This window comes from Austrofundulus limnaeus, unplaced genomic scaffold (assembly GCF_001266775.1).
Source record: "Austrofundulus limnaeus strain Quisiro unplaced genomic scaffold, Austrofundulus_limnaeus-1.0 Scaffold15, whole genome shotgun sequence".
Classification (NCBI taxonomy): domain Eukaryota; kingdom Metazoa; phylum Chordata; class Actinopteri; order Cyprinodontiformes; family Rivulidae; genus Austrofundulus; species Austrofundulus limnaeus.
Window position 1 is genome coordinate 3,329,072 of NW_013952417.1, and position 11,345 is coordinate 3,340,416.

General features: G+C 37.0%; 1 protein-coding gene across 1 annotated transcript in view; it reads right to left on the bottom strand.

Annotated features, from left to right (window-relative positions):
- glis1b (GLIS family zinc finger 1b) overlaps positions 1–11,345 on the bottom strand; it is a gene marked incomplete in the record, with an annotated part of 71,942 nt that overhangs the window by 55,852 nt on the left and 4,745 nt on the right.

The following is an 11,345-nucleotide window of genomic DNA, read 5'->3' on the forward strand; positions in this document are numbered from 1 at the left end:
GGCCACGTACATCTGCAGTGTCCTGCAGGAATGTGAGGTGATTTCTGTCATGTGCAGGTGTGATGGATTCTGCAAACCAATAAGGTGTCAAAATAGCATATATTTATATTTTATCATCCAACCACAATAAATTCACTTTATCCAGGAGGTGCCAGGTAGCTGACAAGCAGGAATGGAAACAAGCCAAAATGAAATGGGAGCAACAAGGCCATTTTTAAATTGTAAGGAGTAGACGGTACAGGTACTTGCATGAAAATTTCAGGTATAGAAGTAAAAAAAATAAATAAAAGGCCAAAAAATGTTACCTCCAGTAAAGTAAAATCAAAATTTCTATTTATGGTAGAAAAGGTATCAAAGTAACTGTACTTCAGTACTTGACACCTCTGGTTTTTTATCATTCCCACTATCACAAAATCTTACAACAGAAATGGAGAATATAAACAACCTAAAATATTCTGTAAATTACTGTATTAATAGAAACTAGGACTCTTCAAATAAATTACTCAGCAGGCCAGGCCACGGTTACTGAAAACCAACAGCTCAAGGGCCTATCACCCAGCAATCAAACAAATACAGTCTATTTAAAATAAATTCAGACCTATTTAAAATCTCTTTTATTTTAAATTAAGTAACTGGCAGGCAAACTGAGTTAGGATTGCAACTCTGACTGAAATAATTGCCATTTAAGTCTAAACTTTTTTTAATACACTTACTTTTTTAATGAACTCATTCAGAGTTCATTAAAGCAAGCCAGACTGAAGTCACCTGTGGGCTGGAAGTGGCCCGCGAGCCACCAGCTATAGCCCTGGTATTTACTGTACTTTTTTTGCTCATTCCTATTGTTGAATGTTGAGAAACATTAATTATGCTAAAGACAGAATCTCCAACATTATTATCTGTCATCATAAGTCATGAGGTTTTTTTTCTCTAAAGACATCACAGTAAAAGTCTAGAACTCAGACAATGAATATGTTTAAAACATATATTTGCACTTATCCACACCCCCCCACAAAAAAGAAAATATTAAAAAGAAGAAAAGTAAGTGGCAATTAGTCTGAAATCTTTTTGTCAACAGCAAGCAGAATTCTTTGTTTATTTGAGCCCACTGTCGCACAATGTTCAGCTAATAAAAATAAATATTAATGTTTTCATACATAAGTAGGAATAATGTTTATGGAACGACTGACAACTGCTTCTGAAGGAGGGCTGGGATCAAACTGTGGGTTATGGGACATCGAGTCCAAAGATAATCTCTTCAAATTAAATTAAAATGGAAAAAGATATTGTTAAAAGCATATTTTCCATATAATTGTTGCAAAGATAAAATAAGTTGTTTAAAYTAAAATGTAATGACAGAAAAGATTGGTATTAATCTGTGAACTGTTAGTTTTGAGTTGGATGCTGAAAAGTTTTCCCAAGAAGGGTTATGTCTTTAAAAAAAGCATTTTTATAAAAGTTATTTTTAAAATCCTTCTCGAAGTTTAAAGTGTGTTTTCATATTAAAAGCTCATATCAGGTGCGTAGGAAACTGAGGGTTGAGAGCATAATTAAAAGATTGATTGGAAAAAGTTTTTTGGCCTGACTTTTGTAACTTGGTAAACAAGCAGTGTTCAGCCTAATGACTCCTGCAGATCTGTCAGGGAGACAAAACACAGCTACAGGTTGGGATTATTGATTTAAAAAAAATAACTCATGTTCCTTATGAACTGTTTGTCTGGGGAAACTCACAATATGTGGAAAATTATTTAATGAGAAGCAGAAGCTCTTAAAGTGCTAAAAGTTGATATCAGCCAGGGTTTTATTTGGTTCTGATTAGATCTTTGTGTTTGAGCCAATAGACAAGTTTAACAGGAGCGTGAAGTTCCTCCAACCTGCTGAATCAACCTCTGACTCCTATTGGCTCTGATTACTTTAAATGAGCCATAAAATCAGGTTTTACTCTCACTGTGATGTAAAAATATGTGTGTGCAGCCAGAAAACCATATGAGGCCTTATAGACAACTTTAACTAATGACAATTTTATGTCTTTTATTATGTTAAAAACTGAACTGGTTATAAAATGAATCAGATAAATTGTGAAAACTCTCCAGGATTTCGTTTTATTTTGTCAAAAACAGCATGAATCACTTGGATGCATTAGAAACTCAGAAAATGCTTAAAGGATTCAGATTTTTTAAAGGGAAGTTTTGTGGAAAATGCATAAATAATTAATATCCTACATGTTGCAGATAGCGCTTTGAATGACCTCAGTTTAGAGACAAAGTTTATTTCCACTGGTGGTCACAGTTCTGTAAATCAGCTAATACTGGAACTAACAGAGGTRTATAGTAACTAAATACATTTACTTTSTTACAGTACTTTATTGTTTTGAGGGTTTGTAATCTTACCAAGCACTTTTACTCTTATTTTGTTACATTCAAAGCCTAAAAATGATACTTTTACTTCTTTAATTTAAATGGCATAACTCATCTTTAAAGGTGYTGTTTATGCATTCTAAAAATGAAGTGTTGAATTTACCTAACCAAGYTATGTCAAGCCTAGTTGAGTAAATGTGAAGCAATTTACATATTTTCTTTAAAATAAAAAGTGCAAATTGCTTAATTTACTCAACTCAGTTCAAAAGAACCAGTTTGGTTAAGTAAATTCAAGGTGTGACACAGCCTGAGTGACAGTCTTCTCATCAGTTAGCAATTAGCTGTTAGCAATTAGCTGTTAGCATTTAGCTGTTAGGCTTAGCATCTGCAACAGTTTTGTTTAGTCATTTAGTGTTAACTTTCACTATTTTTATTATTATATGTATTTTTTTGTTTAAAGTTTAGCGTTAGCGGATAATGAGTTAGCATGGCTAACTTCTTGGTTAATTCTGAACTTTGAAAAATATTGATTTTTTATGTAAGAAATTATATGAAACAATATAAAATGTTTGAAGTTCTTTTAATTCAGCAACAATCCTCTTTAGCTTTGGCCTCGCTCAAACTTGCTAATAGCTCATCAGTTCAATCAGAATTAAATTATTCCTTCAAACTGAGGTTGTCTAAAAAGTTATCTACAAAAGATGAGCTATTAATTGTTCATAACCTTTCAACAGAGCCCGACTTTAAATTATCTGAACCATGGCTTTAAAATGAACTTCACTCTGCACCTGCACACAGAGCCTGGCTCCAGTTTCAGGCAGTATTCAGAGGAAAAGTTTGTTCATGAGCTGAACCCCAATTTTAATTAGTTAATGGAGCGTCCTGTTTTATCTTCTGCTCACAGAGAGTCTCTGAAAACACGCAGTGTGTCAGCAGAAAAATGAATTCTCTAAGTGTCTACCACAAAAGGGATTCTTCCAAAAATCACTCCAGGAAATCTAAAAGGTACATGTTGGCTTGTTTTGCATTTGTAAAATTTGATTTATGCTGATATTTTTCAAGGTATTCTCTCTTTGTTGTTTGACTGTTTACACCTGTATTTGATATTTGATAAAGGCCTAATCGGGTAGCGGCTCCTCCTGATGTCTTTCATGACGATGATCCTTGCTCTGTGCAGGGGTCTATGGCTGCAAGACCCGGGGCATCTCTTCTCTTGTGAATGGGTGTTCTGAACTGTAATATCTCCTTGAGATCAACAAAGTTTCCTTCAATTCAATTCAATAGTTACTCTACATCACTGGTGTTTGGCGAAATTCATAGTGAGACAATCAGTTCATCAGAATCAGATTTACAAATATTATATGTGAACACCACCATCATTTGATTGGCAGAAGTTATTCATTAAGTTTCATCATCGTTCACACAAACAAACTGTAGCTCACTTGATGTATATTTCATTAAGACAATGTTGGTATGGTCCTACCTAAATGAAGTTTGTGCACCGGTCACAATATCCCATCTACGTGTGCCCGCATAACAATGATGAAAGGTGGGAAGGAGCGGGTCGTTCCTAACGAGACCCAAACCCTGCTGCACGGAATGGCCAACAGCAAAGCAAAAACAACACACAGCAACACACAGACCTGCCCAACCAACCGAAAACACCACCACAAACCAGAACACTGAAAGCTGGAACATGTGGGCTGAGGTCACAGCAAACCTTCCTCCAGCAAACAGCAGGAATAAATCCACCCAGCCAACTCATCCCTCATGACTGAAGACAATGCTAGTTTGTTAGCTCATCAGATGATCTTGAAGTATCATTTTAAAACAGGGTTACTAATTTTGAGTCAAAAGCTTGCAAACACAATTGTTGTCTATTAATCATCATATTCATCGGTATCGGCTAGATGTCATAAATTATCATGATTCATGTTTTTGCCAATAAGGCCCAACCCTATCCTTCATTCTGAAAGTCAGGCTCGGTGAGAGGAAAAAGAAATGATATCTGTTGCACTTGACTTGCTAACTGCAGCTGCGGAATAATCTCCGGGCTCATGAGCGCCCCCTACCCTGCAACAGGAGAACTGCCTGCCTCTCCTCGAGCCTCTTCGCAGCCATTTTATGACACAAAACACGTTACACACATACATACGGATGCACCAATATGAAAATTTCAGCCGATATCGATATCCGATATAATTATTGCTATTGTGGCCGATAACTGATATTTACTGGTATTACACAAACACACAAATTATATTATACATATACGCAMAAACACACTTGGGTCTTTTTTGATACCGTAAATAAATAACCAGACCTCTGACATGGCTCTCTGCTTCAGTTATTCCTGGCGGCGCTGCGTCAATATCAGTATAATGATCGAACAGATGCTGCTCAACCAACCATCTCCCCCCGCAAAACAGAAACACAAAGATAAAAGTGGGAAATCAATATTGGACGTTAATATCGGCCCAGTTTTATATATCGGACCGATCCGATATTCTAAAAAATGACCAATATCGGCCGACACCGATATGAACGCGATATACTGTGCATCCCTAATACACGATTAGTCAAACTATGGAAAGTCAGACATGTATTAAACATATTTAATTCTTTTTAACTTGTGACATACGTAGAGGTAGTGTTCCCACTGCCTGTCATGCAGCAGTTTGTGAGGGATTGCGCAATCCAAGGAGAGGCACAGTTTACTGCTGCYTCTCATTTGAACAGGGAACATATTGTTTCTTTTCACAATGATGATTCGTCTCCTGACTGCAGATCACTGCTCCACAATAATCATCCAAAGACATGCTCCCTGAGCACATGCAATAAAACAATCACAAAATGCTTCCTACAATAAGACCAGGAACCTACTTTCTATGATGAGACAGCAGAACTGCATGTCCTACAATCCTTCACATTTCCCCTTTCAAAACAAGTTTTTTTTTGGCAAATCATATGTGGAAATCCAACTAAGAGAAGCCAAACAAAGCAAATGCCTGAAGTCACTCTCATCCATGTAAACACTCACACAGATCCTCTGTGCTTTAGGAACATATTTGTGAACTTTGTGGCTCCTGGAGCATCCTTCAGTCACTTCAAATCCCCCCAGGCTGGCCTCTGACAGAGCAGAGCAATATCAAAGCCCAGGACCATGTCAGGGCTGCTCCTACTGGATATATTTTTAATATTTACGCAGACACAAGGAAAAAAATGTAATAAACTAAAACAACATGTGAAACACAACAGGATATTGCAGAGAGATTATGTTGTTTCCTTTACGTCCGTGTGTCCCCCAGCCTTACCCGAGCGGAGTGAACCAAACCAACTCTCTGAAAGTTAGACGCTTTTGTGACCCTTAAAATCTAATAAAATWAAATTACATTTATGGAAGGGACTTGAGTTCTTTTTTTTAAAGAGAAATTTCCTAAAATATTATCCAGGTACAGAGAGTGACAGGCCCACGCCGGGTTCAAAGTCCAACGTGTATGTTGTGATAATGACTTTTTTGTGCCAAGACGCAGCGTGAAGCAAATGCGGCACAGCTGTATGAAAAAAAAAAAGAGTACATGCATATAGTGTGTTTAGTGAAGGCATAAGAGAGATGTGTTATGGTTGGATGTCAGCAGAGCTCGGCTTCACGAGCGYCTGCTGGAAGCTGCTGCTGCTGGAAAGATAATAAAAGGGATTAGTTTTGTTTTTCTGCAGAATTTGGTCCTAAAAACAGAGCGTCTCATCTGTTTCCTCTTTACGAATAGCTTAAATACTTAAATACTTTTGTTTGTTGCATGAGAAAAACAAAAACAAGCAGCACAGAGACCCTAAAATAATAAAGGGCTTTGGATCAAGACCCAAACCTAAGTTGGGTTTCCTTTAAGTGTTGAGTATCTACAGTAAGTAAAGTGCATTTATTTTTCTCTGGGCCCCCGAGTTTACCTTCTGAAGTCTCAGATCAACATCCATGATCCCTGCTGATTAGATGTGTTGATTTAAGTTCGAAAACATTTCACGTTCAAGTTTAGGTTCTGTCGAAAAACCCAGGAGACKTACACTTTAGCGTGCCGTACCAGAATCAATACTTTGCATTGTGAAAGTACACAATGAAGCCATTTTTACCGCACTGCTTGGCGGTGACGTGTGTGTGTTTGTGTTTGGAATATGTGCGATCAGAAAGTGAAGGTGTGTGTTGCCTCTCGTCACAGACAGAGTCCAGTTGCTCAGCCACAGTGAACACAATTGTTCTCGAGTTTACACATGGTAAACATTTTGGGGGGAGAAAATGGAGTTGCACCTCCTGGGAGTGTACCCTTCTAAAATATAAACAAACATTACCAGCACTGATTTGCTGTTCATCACATAAATGTCAGCCCTTGGCACAGTAAAGACACCTGCTGAACACTTCAGACCAACAAGAACAGCAAAAAAGATCAATAAGACTGTTTAAAACCACTGAGGCCTGAAGCTGTATAAAAATGGGTGTGAGGAGCCCTGGTTGGTTCTGATATAATTAAGGTTTGCAAGCATAAGACGGACAAACTTTGTGTACAATAAAAAAATGTCACTAACACATTTTCACTCTTTAAAAACCTTGTTAAAATATGTCCACTAATATTTTTTCTTATTAATCTCACTTTTCTTATTTTGCTCATTTTTATATGTTAAATCCTAAATCTAAATGCGTAAATCACAATTAAAAAGTTAAAACTTTGTTACAGAAAAATTTAAAAGTGTACATTTAAAACTGGGTTCCCACGTTTTGAGCAGCAGAAATGCTCCCAACGCCTCAAGTTGGACGCACTGAAACACATTCGGTGTGAACGCAGCAGCAAGTCGCACATCTGAAGAGGGAGGAGTGTCTTGGCTTTTTCTGGTCTGTCTTTAATGACGGGTGAAATAAAGATAAAATAAAGAAAATGGCTTTGCTTTATTTACTAAAGAGCAAGCGAACATTGCGCACAGCATATAATTAATTCAACAGATAAATTAGAGGCGGTTTGTTCGGTGATATTCCCCACTCCAGGAGGTGCGAGCTGACAAACAATTTTTTAATTTTAAGTTTTTATTTTTTTGTCCCGAGCCAAGTTTAACACCGCGGTCAGTTCAAGAAGCCGCTGACCCACATCGGTGCTGATTTCTCCAGCCAGAACACCAAATGCAGACGGTCAATTTCAGCTAAAGAGCTCCTGTCCGTCTGTTTCGGGTTCAGGAAACTGTCACGTGGAAAAATCAGTCTCTCTGATTGGTTGCTGAGGCGCGTCGAGCAGCAAAAGTTCAATTTTTTGAATTCGAGCAGCAGCTGCTTTGGGCGCTCCTCATGCAGGGAAAACACGCTGCCGCATCCTACCGCTACCTAGCGCGCCGCACTAAACTGGCAAAACGTGCCGCGCTGCTCCTAGATGCACATCCACCATTGACTTTGCATGTAAAGTGGCTGCTTTGGCTGCTCAAAAYGCATCCGGTGTGTATCCGGCTTTAGTAATGGAACGCAGCCTTTGTCGGTGCGCTGCTTTTATTATGAGGTCATCATCCTGCAACAAAAACAAATGCTAATGCTGCTAACGCTGCTAAAGATATCCAACTTGCAGTTGCGACTGGTGTCCGAGCTGCACTTCAAACTGCCAGCCCACAGTATTGTTTTCAATGAAAACATTTTGAATGTAAATTTTAAATGCCTTCTTCAGCAGCGTTAGCAATCATCCTGTAACAAAAAGCAAACACAAAGCTGCTGAAGATGGCATTTAAAATTTTATGAATATGCAGAACATATGATGAGTATAAGACCGTGCAAAATACTGGGAGGAGGACAAGCAAATATAATTATTTATCACCAAAGTGTGATTTATCAAACCTGGAAATGATTGTGGTTGCTGTTTTTGGGTCTGTATTTAGCATGTTTGAAAGGTAGGTAACTGGTACAGCGCTGTCTGCAGTCGTGGTGTGAAGGAGGCAGTGGATGGAGAGAGAAAGTTCTGTGCGCTTCTCAACATATTTGGACTGTCGGGAATAAAAATAATAGAGACATATTGTCTATCCAGCAATAAAATTTTTGATCTATTGGAGGACCTGAGAGGACTGATTTGGAGCCAGTCACAAATAGAAGCCATGCTTTATCTTCTATGAAAAATCTCCTTGCAATACTGCATTTTCTTACTTTGGAAATATTTGCYTTCTCCACCAAGACCTCAAACTCCATGGCCTCAAATGTAATTTTTCTTTTCAATGGGGTGGCCCACACCACTTTTACACCTTTTATCATTTGCAGCAATCTTAGTAGATAATCCACAACACACCCAATGAAATTTAGCCCTCGTTGTTTGGGATCTTTGAAAATCAGGCATAGTTTGTGTCTTAAAGTGATTTGTTAGAGAGCTTTTGAACAACCTCAGTTGGGAGAAACAAAAACAAAATGGTTCACTGCTCTATTAAAACATCCAATTTAAAAAAGAAATTGTAGTTCACACTAATTATTAAAATTTTCACAACAGCATAACTTTGCATAAAGGCCCTGTCTGAAACAATGAAACATTTTTTATATCTAAATTGCTAATAAAAGTTAAACATTTAATCATGTTCAAATTACATTATGTGCACGCCGAAAAGAAGCTTCCTGTTGATTTTTCAATTCCATCTTCAATGTAGATGTCTTTTAAATGTTCATAAGTTGTCTAATGTGACTGGGCCTTAACATGGCTGTTTACTTAAAATAGATACAGTATATAATGTAAATTTCAACAGTTAGCTTCATCCTGGAGAAGAACAAGACTATATCCATATTTTTTCAGGATCATCAAAATAATGCAGAGCACCGGAAAAGTTTATAAAATATTAAATTTAACTGTTTTGAAATAGTTTAAAATGATAGAAATTTACTTTGATCTTGATATTGCTCAGCTGTAAGTCCAGTCAGAATTAAACTGTTTCTTCAAACTAAGACTGTCAAAGAGCCATCTACAGCAGGTAAGATAATTGTTAATAAGCTTTTCACAAAACCCCACATCAAAGGAGCTGAATCATTGTGAGTATCAGAACAGAAATCAGAGAAAACACAGCTCTTTACAAAATGACTCTCACCTTTAAAAGAGGTATTTAGAAAAGCAGGATCTGGACTTCGGAACTAAACGGGTGCAGCGGTGTCACAGATCCAGTTTTTCTGTTAGCATCAGGATTTATTTCTTAATTTGAGGAGCACTGCTTCTGACAGGGGCTTTGGGTAAAACCAAGAATTGAGCAAGACTTCCAAATGTTCCTAACATCGCTCTGTGGCTCCCTTCTCCAGACTGCTTCATTTCTCCTCGTGTTTGGCTTGGACATGAAGCCGGTGCACTTCAAACTTGTGGGACAGCTAAACATTTAAAGCTCCTTTTTAAAAGGATCAAGTGTTGGCATTGTTTGGTTATGTTAACCATATGTGTTGGCTTTTCATCATCTGAATCCCTTCACAAAAAAAAAGAAAAAAACAGAGCGCTTGTGAAAATAAACATGGCTTCCCTACACAAATTGTGGACTAATAGTGTATTTGGATAAAGTCATTCTCGAGTTTGGAGAACTTTTTTCCACTTGTGAGTGGACGCGGAGGGGAGTGACAGCTTGACAGTGATTAGTAATTTGACTCGTGGAATTGGAGCCCTACCTGTAAAGAATAAAACCACAAAACTATTTATACTGAGTGGAACAWTGAGAAGAGTTTAAAAAAAAACACGTTTAAACAGTGTTTCACTATAAATACAGACATCACACATTTCTCAAACGAATACGTTTCTGTTGAAACACTAAAGTGTCTATCCTTATTTTGAGTGCATCTGAGGAATAAAGTTGTGAGAAGTAAGGGTGTGGAGGGTGCTTGAGCATCCCCTAATGAATGCATACACAAACACATAGATAAAAAAATGAATGAAAAGTGAATAAAGACAAAATGAATAAAAACAGATTCCATTAGGGTGGCACGTTTAAATTCCAATAATACTTGGAGTCCCAATAATATATTGAGTTATATGAAACAGTAATCACTGTGTGCAAAACTTACATAAAACCTAAAGAAAAGTAGGCAGATTAGCCTGAAGTCGAGCACTTTTACAGCTGTTTTTCCTAAATATACAGAATATTTTTTAAATGTCCACATTCAGATAAATCTGTATAGATGGCCAGTGTGCATTTCATTAGGGATGTAGCAATACATTGAGCCACATCTATATTTTGATTAAATAAATAATGATTCAATTACATTAAAGCAAAACAAAAACGTAGACCCATATTATCATCATATGCCCGATGTGGATCAATATTATATCAGTCACAGACTTAATTGTGAAACTGTGTCATGACAGATTTTGTGTTATCGCAACGTCATCCAAATAAATCAATATAATATTGTATCATGATAAAGCTGCTGGTTTATCCCCCACATTTTATTGGATATATATGTTATGGCAGTATTCATGTGGATGTTTAGGGCCAAACACGTGCTCACACCCCTCTACAAATGAAAACTGCTCCCATGGTTAGGCTAACCTTTTGAATGTATGAAATTTGAAATGAATAAGTATTAAAACCTAATAAATTCAAAAAAAGCACTTGTGAAAAACACTGAAAAGAACAATTTTAACAGTGTATGTAATGTATTCTGATCATATTTGTGATGCCATGTGTAATATAAGATGTCAACAAATGTCACAAACACATTTTTATTGTTTAGCTCACTTTCTGAGTGTAAAATCCTGTTTAAAAATTTCCACAAACATTTTGTTGTCATTTAGCTCACTGTTCTTACATTTGGCTAATTTCTTTTAAATGTTAAGTTTATATATTTTTTGTTGTTATGTTGTTAAATGTTAAATCTAAATGTAAAAGTTAAATGTAAATGTAGCAGCTAAATGTGAAAGGTTAAATTTAAATATTTCAGATCGGCCTTTGCCATTAGGCTGTGTCCAAAACGGCAGGACGGGTCCTCCGAAGGTCGAATTTGTCGGCCGCATACGTCACAGC